A 16,272-nucleotide genomic window follows, 5' to 3' on the forward strand; every position below is an offset into this window, starting at 1 on the left:
AGAAAATCTTCAATTAACTAAAAATATTGCATCAAGAACTCTTACCCACAATAAAAAAAGAGCAACAAAGGGTCCTGTAATTAACTTACTAGGCTAGTTACCCATGAGGTGATTCTGGATTTATTTAATCTTTGGAGCTTTTTCATTATAATACTTAGGAAGAACTATTCTTTGGATTTAAAATTGGATACTTTTAGGAGAGGAAACAGATGAAAGCTTACAGAATTCATGATGATCTCCTTTCTTACTTAAACTATCCAATCCTGGCTTGTGGTTATGAAATTAAATAGGTTTTAATGACTGGATCCAAATATTAGCCTTCTGTGTTCACATTGAAAGAATATCTTGTAGGCATTTGGAGAAATTTTTTATAGCACAATAAGGAATGCAGCACATCCATAGGCAAAAGTGACAGGATTGTGAGTAACGCATGGGATAGTGTAAAAATATCTTCTCCTGACCAATGTGGTGTCCCACTTATTTAACTCAATATCAGCCCTCCTATTTTTTCACAGGAGTCATCAACATGGATACGTTTCCGTAAGTGGGAGAAGGTGAAGGAGGAAATGGAGAGAAGGAGATATAATGATGAGGATAATGAGTATCATTTGTTTAGTGATTATTATACACCCAAAATGTTTTAATTATTTTTATACCTATTATCCTTTAGTCCATGCAACAACCTATGAAAGAGCTACTATTCAATTTGTTGTAGCCAAAGTAAGAATAGAAACTCTTCCACATGGTAGAGCTTGGGTTTGATCCAGTCCATCTGAATCCAAAGCCCATACTCAAAGCTTGATGTGGCCACTATGAGAAAAACAGAAATATTAAGTTAATGCTTTCTTTGGATTGTGAATACCTTTTGAATAAAAGTCATTTCTAAACCCTCTATACCAACATATTACATTTTACAGGATATTCTTTTCCTCTCCTCCCTCTTTAGAGGCACACATGCAGAGGAGAGAGAGCTGGTCTACCTGAAGGGGACTTGTAGCAGAGACTTTGAGGATGCAAAGTGACTTGCATGGAGCAAATGATCTAAACCTGGTGGGACTGGGTGCATTGCAATATGTTTAGATGTTTACCAGTATGTTTACCAATATGTTTACCAATGGTAAGAAAGGAGATAAGGTGCCATTCTTAACATCTGATCTTGGTGAGAAAGTGATAGTTGAGAGTCAGACATTCTCCCATTTCCCTTGATGCTTAGGTACTAATTAGATCCCCCGAGACTGAGATGCCACCCAGGGATAATGAGTGAGTAGAGAAAACTTTCAGGCTAGTCCTAGATGGAGAAAATACTGCACTGACTGATTAATCCTGAATTTGACCATGGGACTGACTGGGGACTCAGAAGCTAGAAATCAGTTGTTAAAGAAAATGTAAAGTAAAAAAAAAAAAAAAATTATTTTTTATATACACGTGTTTAAGGTCTGGGATTACTATCCTCAGTGTTTTTATTCATCGACATTTTAATTGCTACAGATTTGTAGCCCAAGAGAACCTGACCATGAAATGTTTTAAAAAGCTACTGAAATGACTGCTGTTATTGTTTGTTTTAGAATCACAGATTAGGCATCGAGTCTTCATAAAACTGGCCTTTTTGAGGAATCACATTTAACTTAATTTCTTCTTAAAAAGATCTATAAAATACTAGGAATTTCATTATTTTGTCAACTTTTTTCTGAACCAGTTTCTCCAGCTGGATTTTATAATTCTGGAGAACAGTTGCTGACAGGGCTTCTCTGACTCCATTTGATTTTTGCTCATAGTTTATATTTGCCTTGCACGTTTTGTACTTCAGTGATATAATTCTATTGAATTCATTTATGGAAGGTCTTAATCCATGTATTGAAAGATATGCTGCAGAGCTGTTCACTCAACCTTTAGAATGCAAGAAAGTTGATAAAATAAGCCCAACTATCTTTTAAAAATTCTGAAAAATCTACCAAACAAGTTATACAACAATATCTTTAAAAATCCCACATATATTGAGAAATAATTGACCCTTCTTTATTTAAAGAGGTTACTGAAGGTTGCTTTTTAAAGACCATTAGGTTGGTATTATTTATAATGAAGTAGTAATATAATACTGGACAGTAAATACACTATACAATTTCACTAGGTAAATCACTGAACCATGCAAGGTCACTGAGTTGATTAAATGACTCATCTGTTGGTTTATGTCCAATTTGGGAACCAGGACATCAGCTCTTCTGTAGAGCTGACTGGATGAGTCAGCTCAGTGTGGTCAGTATCATGTAATAAAGCAGCACCAACATGTGGGACATAACAGTGATGACTGGACAGTTGCAGTGAACAATTTCATGGATGTGTAATCTCACTACTCTTACTTTTAAAAAATTTAATGCTGGTTTTGCCAATGGGGACATGTTTGCTGACTCTAATCATGGAAACCTAAATATGTGTGTGTGTGTGTGTGTGTGTGTGTGTGGTTTCAAACATTTCTGAAGCACTTTCTTAGGTAATATATCTTGTTGGACACTTTCTATAACCCTAAGACATAGTTGTGGACCATATCATCCTCATTTCCAGATGAGGAAATTGTTACTCTGTGATTTACCTCTAAGTGATTTACCTAAGGTATTCACCTGCTAAGTGGAAAAATGTATTAGAATCAAGTCTTCTTATGAGTACTCAAGTGTCTTTGGTTTTCTCTTCCCTACACCAAGACTTGGGTATCAACAGGTCAAGGCATAGGTCCAGAGTCCAAGGTGGTAGGTTGGGCATGAATGTTGAGAAGGAAACAGAGGAAAGGAAAAAAAAAACTGTTGAAATAATGAACTACATCTATGTTTGGGGCATGGATATTTGGTTTTAACTTTATACAACACCATGGGATAAATTGGAAATGCTTCTGAGTGAATAAATTTTATAGAGCAGAGTTTTAACATCTGAAATCAAATGGAGCTATGATTTGAAGATCAGATAGGATTTTTATCACCTCATTTATTTAGAAAACTTTAAATATCCTAAATATCCTGTAATTCTATTTCAATAAATATTGGTTCTGCCTTATTAATATAAAATACTTTGTAGTAGAATATAGGTGATAATCCATGCTAACAGAAGTTGGAGGTAGTCATTGTACAAAGGCTAATGAATTGGACATGGTGCTAGGTTTGAGTTTAACACCAAATTCTGCAGCTTCACTTGAACAAATCATTTCTTTGTGGCTTAATTTTCTCAGTTGAAAAATGGGAATAACACAATCTACCTCATAGAAGTATTGTGAGGATTAACCTATAAATTAAAGGAGTTATTCACCACTGGATAAATTTTAGGAAATCAGCACATATTCCTCAATTGTAATGTAGTAGTACATGTATGTAAGCCCATGTACCTAACCTCAGACAGAGTCTCATTATTGTCATCAGATTTTCAAAGGACTGTTAGATAAACTATGACTGTATGTGAAAAAGATCTTAAATTGAGGAAAACTATATAAATATTAAGATCCAAGGATAAAAAAGCAATGCTCAGGAGGGAGAAACAAAATGGTAATTTTCAGTAGGAGAAAAATGTCTATTTGTCTCTAACAAACGTGGACTAGAATTCTATAAGATGATTTGGTAAGTCTAATTTACATAAAATATAAATTACATATAATGGTAAAATTATTTTAAGTATAGGCTTGTTAAATGGTGCTTTTGAACATATTCCATAGATGATAATCTCTAGTTTACTAGTTTCTCTTTCTTTTTGAAATTGGAATGCATATACCTGAGATCCTTTCATAAGTTGCCTTAGGTGATGCTGTTGAACACTTAAGTGTGGGATTAAACAAGTTTTCCCTGGTTCTAAGTAGTTAAATAATCTGTTCACCTCTTGCTTTGACTTAATGAATTGATTTATAACATACTTGAAGCACATAAGTCCTTACCTCCTAAAAAGATCCAGTATTTTGAATTACTAATCAATTCTCAATAAATGTTATTTTTGTGGAGATTGTCCTTTCAACATATTAAACAAAACCAAACTCAACCCCATATTAGAGTTGAAGGAGGAAATGTGAGGAAGAAGAAATATTATCAAAGTCTTCCATTAGAAAACTTCCCTAAAGTACTAAAAAAGCAGTATTGCATTTAAAAAATAGGCTGGGGTTGGTCAGTGGAGCAACAGATATGTAATTTGGATGGTATTATTGCTCTCTCAGACATAAAGACATCATCTGTGGAAAGAGTTCTATTGTGTAAATAATGTTGAGATGACAGTGGAATTTAGATCTCTCAGCCTCTTTCTTGATTTTGGCAAGGTTGAATGTAGTGGAAACCACAGTGGTTCAGGAAGAATACCCTGTTAACAATGTGATGTCTTATTATAGAAAAATGAAACCAGATGGTATAAGCTAGAATAAATGTATCAGTCAGTGTCCCAGCAGGAAATAGATAATTCATTCCAAAGAATAATTCCAGGATTATTTAGTAAAGGGGTCATTTATGAATATATCACATGGGATATAGGAGAACTATCAAGGAGAGATATTCCCAACACTAATCACCCAGAACCTATTTCCCCCCATAGGCTTGAAGAGGGAAATTACCTGGAAGGAGAGTCTTGTGGAGTCACCACCTTGAAAAGCCATGGCCTTTATGGGGAGAACCAGCAACTCAAAGTGTTGCTCCCATAAAGAGGGAGTTAGAGGATTATAAATACTCTGTTCCCACTCTCCTCTCTCCCTCTAATCTCCTGCCAGGTTGCTAGTGGTTGTACTCAAGTAGAAGCCAGAGGGCAAGACAGTTCATTGGTACATATAGGCTGGCTTCCTGCAACAGAGGAGGGGGGAGTTTAGCTGAAGGGTTGAATGGAAGATATCTGTTACAGTTATGCTGGAGGGACAAAAACTCCCCAACTTTGGTGGCTTACAATCCCAAAGTCTTCTCATTCAGGCTAAATGTTCAACATTTGTTCTTTTCACTATGGAAATTGTCATGGGTAGAACATGTAGTTAGAGGCAGCTACGCTTAAAATATCTGAGATGGCTTTCCCATCAACATTTCTGGTGGTATTCTGAAAATATTATCAGTTAACCCTCTACGACTTATTCCTGGAGGTCTTTGCCTTTCAGGATTCAGATTAAACGGAAGGTCGTTTCTCACTACCAAAGTATTAGTCAACTAGCATCAGGCTGTATATCCAAAATAGACTCAATATCCAGCTTCTAGAGCAACTCAGAATAAAATAGCTTTTCCTTAGTAGAGAAGAGATTGAGATTACCATCACCCTGCTCCTCACCAGTTCTATACTAATTTGGTTTGACTTCCAACTGCTGGCAACTGTTTCCTTTTACTTGAGAGCTTTCTCCGGCACATGGAGCCTGCTCTGCCTGAGCGTGCAACAGCCTCCAAGTGCTGGGGAAATACCACCATTAAGGAGCAGACCTTAGGCAGACCCGGAGGGGTTCCCCCATCCATGGATGGGATGGCAGTGAGTTGCACATTGTGCACATTCTAGAGGACCTCATGGTTTCCTAAGGCCATAGGACTGTAGATACTCAAGGGCAATTTGCTTGATAAAGCATATTTTTATCACCTTCCTTCCCTTTCTTTGCTCCCTTCCCCTTTCCCTTACAGTACCTCCTGGGATCATCTTCCAAATAAATTCTGAGGACTCAAATCTTTGCCTCAGAGTCTGCTTCTGGGGGAAGAGAAGATAAGCCAGTGTACGATTTTCTTAGCCACAGGCTTGCTTTTACTTATACTGTATTGTGGGGCTTGAAAGAGCATCAAGAATTCTTTGGGCAAATATCGCTGGTAGGTAAAAAGGATATAGGCAGAGACAAGCAATGGAGCCCAAAGTAGTATAATGAAGGCCTTGATTATAAAGGCTTTCACTAAGGATGATGTAAAAATATTGCAGAATCTTAAGACTTAGAAACGGCTAAGTGGGCTAGGCCTCTGCCTTCGGCTCGGGTCATGGTCCCAGGGTTCTGGGATCGAGCCCTGCATCGGGCTCTCTGCTCAGCAGGGAGTCTGCTTCCTCCTCTCTCTCTGCCTGCCTCTCTGCCTGCTTGTGATCTCTCTCTGCCAGATAAATAAATAAAACCTTTAAAAAAAAAAAAAGAAATTCCTGACATTAGGCATCATTCAGAGAATTAACAAGTAAAATTGTCAACTGTCTGCTGGATAATAAGCTAAATATAAGATATATATTTTAGAATAATCCACTTTATATATATATACCGTTTTAAAAAGATTTCATGTTTTAATCTTTTAACTGCAAAAGTTGTCAATTATTTATTCAATGGCTGAATTAGTTGCAAGTTCTCTGTCTTCCCCACTCTAGCCAACATGGATAGTAGAAGAGAGACAGGATGACTGTAATAAATACCCCACTCAGAAAACAGAAAATTGCATTATACACAGTAATCACTGGCCCATGGTAATGATGAAATCCTTTTGGACAGCTGTTAAGAAGTCTTGGCAGTGAGGGACGTTCTTTGATTAGAACTTGATTTTCTCTCAGAGAGGAATGTCCTTGTTCTCTTTGGTCTCTGGTTCTGCTATCTGGGAGGTTCTTGCTGGTTTATTATGTGACATGGCCACATTTGTAGTGGGGGTTGAGGGCTCTAGAGTTTTTGCTGAGTACTTCCTGTGTGTATGAGTTTGGTGGCTTAAAAGTTGCTTCAAAACTCAGCCAAAGGCTTTTAAAAAATAAATTAAAGTATACTTTCTACTTTTGCTATTTTGTCAGAAATGATCTTTCAGGGGTGTCTGGGTGGCTCAGTCGGTTAAGTGTCTGCCTTCAGCTCAGGTTATGGTCTCCCTGCTTTGGTCTCCCTGCTTAGTGGGGAGCTTGCTTTTCCCTTTCCTGCTCCCCCTGTTTGTGCTCTCTCCCTCTGTCAAATAAATAAACAAAATCTTTAAAAAAATGATCATTCAGAGAAGGAAAAGAGCCTATGTCTAGGCTTAAACTCCAAACGTCACCAAGAGAAGAAAACAAATCCAATAATAATATTACTTCAGTCATGAATATTCTCTTTATAGCAATGTTTATGTCTTGCAGCCTGGGGAGCAGAAGAAGAAAGGATTAAAGAGACAAGTTCATAAAAAAGCATCATTTATATAGATTTACAGTAAAATATATGCAATACATATTTGGCCATCAAGAGATTAAAAATTATTTATCAAGATTTGATTATATAGGCGATATGTATAAATAAACATTACCTGTTAAATTTCAAAGAATTTCAGGGTAGGGTTTTTTTCTTTTTAAGCCACATCAATAAACTAATAAACAGATAAACAGAGACCTAATCAGCCAAAGACTTTCAAGTTTTAGCTCACAGTTGTTTGGGCAATATAATTTCCTTTAAAATTACTAAAGACTTTCATCTCTTTGCTTGCACTTAGTTCAATGTGCCAATTGCCACACCTACAATTATTTGTTAGACATCATTCTTATATCTGATTTATTTCATTTCTTTTTCATCTCACTTTTTTTTTTTTCCAAGTCAATGACAGTTACTTTATGGCCGTCAATTTTGGCTGAGGGTTTGGTTCAATCTAAACTTTGTCCTGTAGTAGTACCTTCAGATCTTTAAGGATTTGGTTAAAAAAATCTTATTCTTTTGGTTTTGTTAACTGTTTCCTTTGCAGACATTTCTGCAAAGAAGACATCCAGATGGCCAACAGGCACATGAAAAAGTGCTCCATATCACTCAGCATCAGGGAAATACAAATCAAAACCACAATGAGATACCACCTCACACCAGTCAGAATGACTAAAATTAACAAGTCAGGAAATGACAGATGCTGGAGAGGATGCGGAGAAAGGGAAACCCTCCTACACTGTTGGTGGGAATGCAAGCTGGTGCAACCACTCTGGAAAACAGCATGGAGGTTCCTCAAAATGTTGAAAATAGAACTACCCTGTGACCCAGCAATTGCACTACTGGGTATTTACCCTAAAGATACAAACATAGTGATCCGAAGGGGCACGTGCACCCGAATGTTTATAGCATCAATGTCCACAATAGCCAAACTATGGAAAGAACCTAGATGTCCATCAACAGATGAATGGATCAAGAAGATGTGGTATATATACACAATGGAATACTATGCAGCCATCAAAAGAAATGAAATCTTGCCATTTGTAACGACGTGGATGGAACTAGAGGGTATCATGCTTAGTGAAATAAGTCGATCAGAAAAAGACAACTATCATATGATCCCCCTGATATGAGGAAGTGGAGATGCAACATGGGGGGTTAAGGGGGTAGGAGAAGAAGAAATGAAACAAGATGGGATTGGGAGGGAGACAAACCATAAGTGACTCTTAATCTCACAAAACAGAGGGTTGCTGGGGGGAGGGGGGTTGGGAGAAGGGGGGTGGGGTTATGGACATTGGGGAGGGTATGTGCTTTGGTGAGTGCTGTGAAGTGTGTAAACCTGGAGATTCGCAGACCTGTTCCCCTGGAAATAAAAATATATTATATGCTGAGTGAAATAAGTCAAACAGAGAGAGTCAATTATCATATGGTTTCACTTACTTGTGGAGCATAACAAATAGCATGGAGGACATGGGGAATTAGAGAGAAGGGAGTTGGGGGAAATTGGAAGGGGAGGTGAACCATGAGAGACTATGGACTCTGAAAAACAATCTGAGGGGTTTGAAGTGGCGGGGGGGTGGGAGGTTGGGGTACCAGGTGGTGGGTATTATAGAGGGCACGGGTTGCATGGAGCACTGGGTGTGGTGAAAAAATAATGAATACAGTTATGCTGAAAATAAATAAATTAAAAAAAGAGAAATGTCCTATTTTTTCAGCTTCATTTAGATGTGATTGATATATAACATTGTATAAGTTTAAGGTGTACATTGTGTTGGTTTGATAAACATATATTTTGAAAAGTTAACCAGCATAGCATTAACTCCATCACAGTCACATCAAGTAATTACCATTTCTTATTGGTTCTGAGAAAATTTCAGATTTATTTTCAAAAAAAAAATATTATATGTTTATTAAAAAAAATCTTATTCTTTACTGTTTGGGATAAGCATTCCCAGCTTTTCAAAGATTAACATTTCTGGATGCTTCCTTATTCCCTTTCATTTATGTGTACAGTCAAATATAAAATATATTTTAGAGTACTCCATTATGTGCGTACACACACACACACAAATCTATTCTTTCTCTCTTGATAGATTTGTAGATGCTTTGCTTTAATCTTTTATTTATTTTTATGTATTTATTTTTAAGTAAACTCTATTGCCCCATGTGGGTCTTGAACTCATGACCCTGAGCATGCTCTGTCAGCTTAGCCAGCCTGGAGCTCCTGCTTTGCTCTTTTAATATGCAAAGACTGCCAATTATTTATTAGATGGCTGAACTGGCTTTGTCTTTTCTGTGGTTCTTTCTTCTTCTAATAGCTTACTAAGTAAAGCTACTAATATATAATGGATGTTAATATAATTCTGTTTTCTAGTCTCTTTTGATAGAGCTGCAGGCAAGAAGGTGTGTGGTTTGCCTCTCCAAATACCAACAGCATCACTGTAACTGAATATTTCCTCACTGCCTAACTTGGAAATTCATAATTCCAGTCCCTGATATTAGTTTCCTAGTTTTCTTCTGCCAGTAATACAGATTTTATATCTTTTTTGTTACTGCCCACCCTGATTGAAATTTCTCTTTAAGGTAACATTAATTACGGGAGCAGGTAAACTTTGAAATATAAGTGACTTAATTAAAAAAGATGTTTGTTTCTTGCTCGTGTAAAACCCAATAGATAGAAGGGGTGGAGGGTTATGTTTTATAAAGTGACCGAGGTGTCCACACTAGTAAGACTTTATTGTTTTAAATATGTAATTTTCGAGGCACTGGCATCTAGCCAGCTGATAGGGAAGAGAGAATAGATATTTGTTTATGGATTTTTTAAAAATTTTTTTCTCTCTCATTATCTATATTAATACTAAGAATCAAAAGCAAGCAAAGTTTGGTCTCATCTGCTCCAAGAATATTTTCTTACTTCTCAGAATGCACTTTCAGGAGGTTTTTATAGCCCAACTGAGAAGTAGTACAGGTTATTTATGTTACATTGCTTTGGCTTGAAATCAGGCACCTGACCATAGCTAACTGTAAGGTAGCTGTGAGCCCAGAAAGACAAAATGTAGATTTTGATGAACCCATAACATTATAGTATTCTTTACTACATTGACTGACTATTGTTTTTAAAATTGTCTTTTGCATTAGAGTGCTCCATTATTTCTACATAAAGGCCATGAAATCATCTTCCATTAAGAACTACGATTTTCTAATTTCCTACATTATGATATTTAGTCTGAAATAAAATGAACAACTTTAATTTTATGCATGATATGATAGAACAAAGCATGGACATGAAAATTAAAAGATTAAACTTGTATTTGAAGCCTGGTACTGTTTGTCTGTTTTATATTGGGCAAATTACTTATTTCCTTTAAATTTTATTTTCTTGTTTATACATTGAATGAACTGCATTGAATGAAGGTAAGTGGCTCTCAACATTTGCTATGACAAACTTTGATTATCTTTCCTCCCTCCTCCATCATTATTTACAATGTAAGTAATGATTTATTGGACTGAAATTTTAATTAATCAAAGATACAGATAACTGCCAATATATATTTTCAGATCAATGCAATTTGCCATTATTATCACAATTACAGGTATGACTATTTTGTTAGGATGGATAACAAGGTAGTTATTTATTCAAGAGGTACTAAATTTTATGGCACTGGGTTCATATAGGCAAATGATTTTCTAGAATTTTTGAGAAATTTTAAATTAGATAGTGTACATACTATCACTGATAGTTAGCATAATTAAATAATTTTCTCTATTTGATAAAAATATCTAGTTTCTTATTTTATACTAAGATATTACTATTGTGTATCAATTCCTATATATATTTTGTGCATTTCAATAAATAGATCCAAATTTCTTACAAATAAGAATGATTTCTTGGGTTTTGTTTTAGTGTTCTTTCATTCCATGGTTTTGATTTTCTTCATCAGGACCTCTAATTATACTCATGTTAGGTATTCTTTGTTCTATATCTATCAAATTATTTTTAGTCTCTTTGTTTAGTTTTTTAAGTTCTTTTTTTTTTTCTATCTTTTATTTTCTGAACATTGCCTCCTGAGTTGTCTACTTACTCTTATATTACTTTCAACTGAGTCTTCATTTCTAAACCTATTACTTTTATTTCTAATTCTTTATACGGTCATTTTGTTCTCATTTCTCATCTTCCTCTTTTTTAGCTATCACATTTCTGAGTTTTCTTGATTGTGAATTATTTTGTTCTTTAATAGCTTTTGCCATTTAATTAATTCTCTTTTATTTTCTTTAAAAAATTAGGTTACACTAATATAAAAATATGTAACAATGTGTAAAATATGAAAACTTTGCTTTACAGACATATTTTTTCTGGTGAGTCTTCATATTATATATATTTTCCATCTATGCTATTTATATATTTATTTATTTTTATTTATTTTACATATTTAATTAATATGGGAGTGGTCACAATTCTTTCCTGTTGTTCATATTGAAGTGAGTTGGAGATTTCTGTACTTTAAAGAAAGAGATTCCTGTGTAGAGGGTAAAAGTGCATTAAGCCAGATGTTCTAATATTTGGCTCTTCTTTTGTATCCCTCTCTTCTTGTTGTTGGTGCAGAATATCAATAAATACGCTTTCTCCGTATAGCCAAGTTTCTGTATTTTCTGATACTTGTCTGGTGCTTTCCACCATTTATATCTGAATCTTCTTTTCTTTACTCCCTTTGTTTCTGACCTAAGAAATTTATGTTTATTTCAAGAAATTTTAACCCTCAGTCCAGGGTTCTGGTTTTTTTTTTTTTTTTTTTTTTTTTTTTTTGCTGGTTATTTCTGATAGACCCAAGAAGAGTCTTTTAAAACAAATACTGTAACAAAGACAAAGAAGAGCATTACATAATGATAAAGAGGTCAATCCAGCAAAAACATCAAATTTGTGAACAGTTATGCACCTAACATGGGAACATCTAAATATATCAAGCAAATAGTAACAGAAATAAAGGGAGAATTAGACAGCAACAATAGTAGGGAACTTTAATATCCCACTCACATCATTGAATAGATTATCCAAATATAAAATCAATATGCACATATTGGCTTTAAACAACATATTAGACCAGGTGGGCTTAATATTTACAAACATTTAACCCCCAAACAGCAGAATATATATATATATATATATATATATATATATATATTTCAACTACACATGGAAGGTTCTCCAGGATAGATCACATGCTAGGCCACAAAACACGTCTCAAGAAACTCAAGAAGATTGAAATAATATCAAATATCTTTTCCTACTTAGTTGGCAGGAAACTAAAAATCAATCATAAGAAGAAAACTGAAAAAAGAAACTCACAAAAATGTGGAGACAGCAACATATTCAACATATTATTAAACAGTCAATGGGTCAACAACAACAACAACAAAAAACAAAGAAGAAATAAAAAAATTATTTTCAGAACAATGAAAATGGACACTCAAGCTTCCAAAATCTTTGGGATGTAGCAAAAGCAGCCCTAACAGGGAAGTTCGTAGCAATACAGGCTCAACTCAAGAAATGAGAAAAATCTCAAGTAAATAATCTAATCTTATATCTAAGGGAACTAGAAAAAGAAGAACAAACAAAGTCTAAAGTTAGAAGTTAGGAAATAATAAAGATCAGAGTGGAAATAAATAAAATAGACAAAATATAAAAGATCAATGAAGCTAAGAGCTGCTTCTTTGAAAAGACAAACAAAATTAACAAAACCAGAAACATCAAGGAAAAAAGAGAGATAGCCCAAATAAATAAAGTAAAAAATCAATGAAGAGAAATTTCAGCCAATATTACAACAATATAAAGGATCATAAAAGAGTATGAAAAATAGTGACATGTGAACAAATTAGACAATTTAGGAGTAAAGGATAATTTCCTACAAGAGTGTAATCTTCTAAGACTGAAATCATGAAGAATTAGAAAGTCTCATTAAACCAATTACTAGTGACGAAATTGAAGTAATTAAAATCTCCCCGAAACAGAAGTCCACTTTCAGATGGACTCAGAGGTGAATTCTACCACACATTTAAAAAGGAGTTAGTATCTACCCTCCTCAATTTATCCCAAAAAATTGAAGATGAGGGAAGAACACTTCTGATCACCACTACTTGATCATCTGATCTGTGAATGTGGTGGAAGCAATGAAAGAACAATTGAAATACTTGAGAAGAAGGCTGCTGAGGTAGGAAAGGGCCCCTTCAAGTAGGCGTGGGTGTTGGATAAACTGAAAGCTGAAGGTGAAGATGATATCAGCATTGACATCTCCATGTGGAAATTCAAGACCAACAAGTATTATGTGACCATCATTGAGTCCCCCATTATTGATGTCCTAGGACACAGAGACTCCATCAAAAACATAATTACATGCACATTTCAGGTTGTCTGTGCTGTCGTGATTGTCTCTGCTGGTGTTGGTGAATTTGAAGAAGGTATCTCCAAGAATGGGCAGACCCACGAGCAAACCCTCTAGCCTACACACTGGGTGTAAACAACTAATAATAATTAGTAAATGACTAGTCACTGGGGTTCACAAAATGGATTCCACTGAGCCATCCTACAGCCAGAAGAGATGTGAGGAACTCATTAAGGAAGTCAGCACCTACATTAAGAAGATTGGCTACAATCCTGAGACAGTAACATTTATGCCAGTTTCTGGTTGGAACAGTGACAGCATACATGCTGTAGCCAAGTGCTAACATGCCTTGGTTCAAGGGATGAAAAGTCATCTGTAAAAATGGCAATGTCAGTGGAACCATACTACCTGAAACCCCAGATTGCATCCTGCCACAAACTTGTCCAACTGACAAGCCCTTGCATCTGTCCCTCCAGGATATCTACAGGATTTGTCATATTGGTACTATTCCTGTGGGCTGAGTGGAGACTATTGTTTTGTTTTGTTTTTTGTTTTTAAGATTAATATATTTATTTCAGAGGTGGAGAGGGGCAGAGGGAGAGAGGGAGAGAATTCTAAGTAGACTTTATGTTGAGCATGGAGTCCCATGTGGGGCTTGATCTCACACCCCTAAAATCACAACCTGAGCTGAAGCCAAGGGCCAGATGCTCAACGGACTGTGCCATTTAGGTGTCCCAGAGATTCGTGTTAAACCAGGCATGGTGGTCACCTTCGCTCTAGTCAATGTTATAACTGATAAAGTCTGCTGAAATGCACCATGAATCTTTGAGTGAGGCTATTTCTGGGGATAATGTGGGTTTCAATATCAAGAACATATTTGTCAAAGATGTTTGTCATGGCCCTGTGGCTGAACACAGTGAAAATGACTCACCTACAGAAGCAGCTGGCTTTACCACTCAGGTGATTATCCTGAAACATCCAGCAAAGTAAGTGCTGGATATGCATTTGCATTGGATTATCCCACAGTTCACATTGTTGCACGTTTGCTGAACTGAAGGAGAAGACTGACCACAGTTCTGGAAAAGAGCTGGAAGATGGCCCCATGTTCCTGAAATCTGGTGATGTTGCTATCATTGATACAGTTCCTAGAAAGCCTATGTGTGTTGGGAGCTTCTCTGATTATCCTCCTCGGGCCGTTTTGCCGTTCATGACATAGAAACCATCTGTCAGTTTCTATGGATGTCCAACAAAGTGGTGGACAAGAAGGCAGCTGGAGCTAGCAAGCTCACCAAGTCTGCCCAGAAAGTTCATAAGTGAATAATATCCCCAACACCCATCACACTAGTCTTAATCAGTGGTGGAAGAACGGTCTCAAAGCTATTTGTGTCAATTCACCATATCAGTTTAATAGTAAAAGACTGGTTAATGATAGCAATGCATTGTAAAACCTTCAGAAGAAAATGAGAACATTTTGTGGACCATTTGGGGTGTGTGTGTGTGTGTGTGTGTGTGGCAGTTTTGTCACTAATTTTGAAAAAAGATTTTATCTATTTATTTATTTATTTATTTGTTAGATAGAGAGAAAAGAGAGAGAGAGCATAAGCAGGGGAGTGGCAGGCAAAGGCAGAAGGAGAAGGAGGCTTCCTGCTGATTAAGGAGCCTGGTATGGGACTTGATCCCAGAACTCTGGAATCATGACGTGAGCTGAAGGCAGATGCTTAACTGACTGGGTCACCTAGGCATCCCATTAAGTTGGTAATTTTTAAAATCAGTACTATTTAATGGAAACAACTTGACCAAAATCCTGTCACAGAATTTTGAGACCCATTAAAACAAACATTTAATGAGAATTTTAAAAAGTAGAAAAAAGTAAAAAAAAAATTAAAAAGTAAAAGATTAATCAAAATTTGCTCTGCATAACTGTTCTTTGTTGTTGTTGTTGCCTTTTCCCAATGTCCAAGAGACTTTTTAACACTTACTTTACAAAATAAGCAAGTAATCATCTATTTTGGGGATGGAAAAAGAGGAGGTGGGAAATGAGATGTCTGGCCTAACCTCCTGTTATTTAGGCATGGAAATGATTTGTTTAGTGATTCTGCCATAATCATAAAACAGCTTTTGCATTGTCTTGGTTTCTCCATGTGTTTTGAAAGAGAATAGTGTGCTTAAAATCTTGTTTTAATTCTTGGGAACTCAGTGTATATTTGGGGAGGGTGGAAAAGAGGCATTATTGAAAGAAAAATGTTTCTAATACAACTTGGAAGACAACACAGAGAAAGAAGAAAATGAATAAATAATTTTATTTTAGAATTGAAAGGGATTTTAGAGCTCATCTTGCTTAACTTCCCTCTGTATAGATGACTGAAATGACTTTAAGTATCTTGCTGATGGAAGATTACACAAAATAAGGTGTCCTGACTTCTAGAATAGGGTTTTGCTCCCCTCTAAGTGTTATTATGGGATTACAGTGCAGAATGGTCTAATAAATATCATCATTGCCATTACTGCTTGTGAGGACTGGTTGTATGTACAAAAATTTACATAATACCCGATATGGAAATCCTAGTGCCCTAAAGTAACTGTTTAATGATGACGCCTTTGCTCTCCTCAGACCAGTGAAATGAACACACATTTCTAGTTCCATTTAATAAAAGGTCTCCTCGAGGGCACTAAATCCTGTTCTTCTGGAAAAGCTCATCCACCTCACATGAGTAAACAATTCGTTTCTTCACAAATTTTGTTTACAATCCATAAGCACAATAAACCCTGCTTTGTGTTATTGATGTTATCACAAAATTAGACAGAATTCACTAGAATGAA

At 35.8% G+C, this 16,272-nt stretch overlaps 1 pseudogene; it reads left to right on the plus strand.

The window, feature by feature from the left end:
- The window catches only part of LOC122907904, a 41,710-nt pseudogene extending 26,941 nt beyond the window's left edge, over nucleotides 1-14,769 (plus strand).
- The last annotated feature ends 1,503 nt before the right edge of the window (nucleotides 14,770-16,272 follow it).

This window comes from Neovison vison, chromosome 1 (genome assembly GCF_020171115.1).
Source record: "Neovison vison isolate M4711 chromosome 1, ASM_NN_V1, whole genome shotgun sequence".
Classification (NCBI taxonomy): Eukaryota; Metazoa; Chordata; class Mammalia; order Carnivora; family Mustelidae; genus Neogale; species Neogale vison.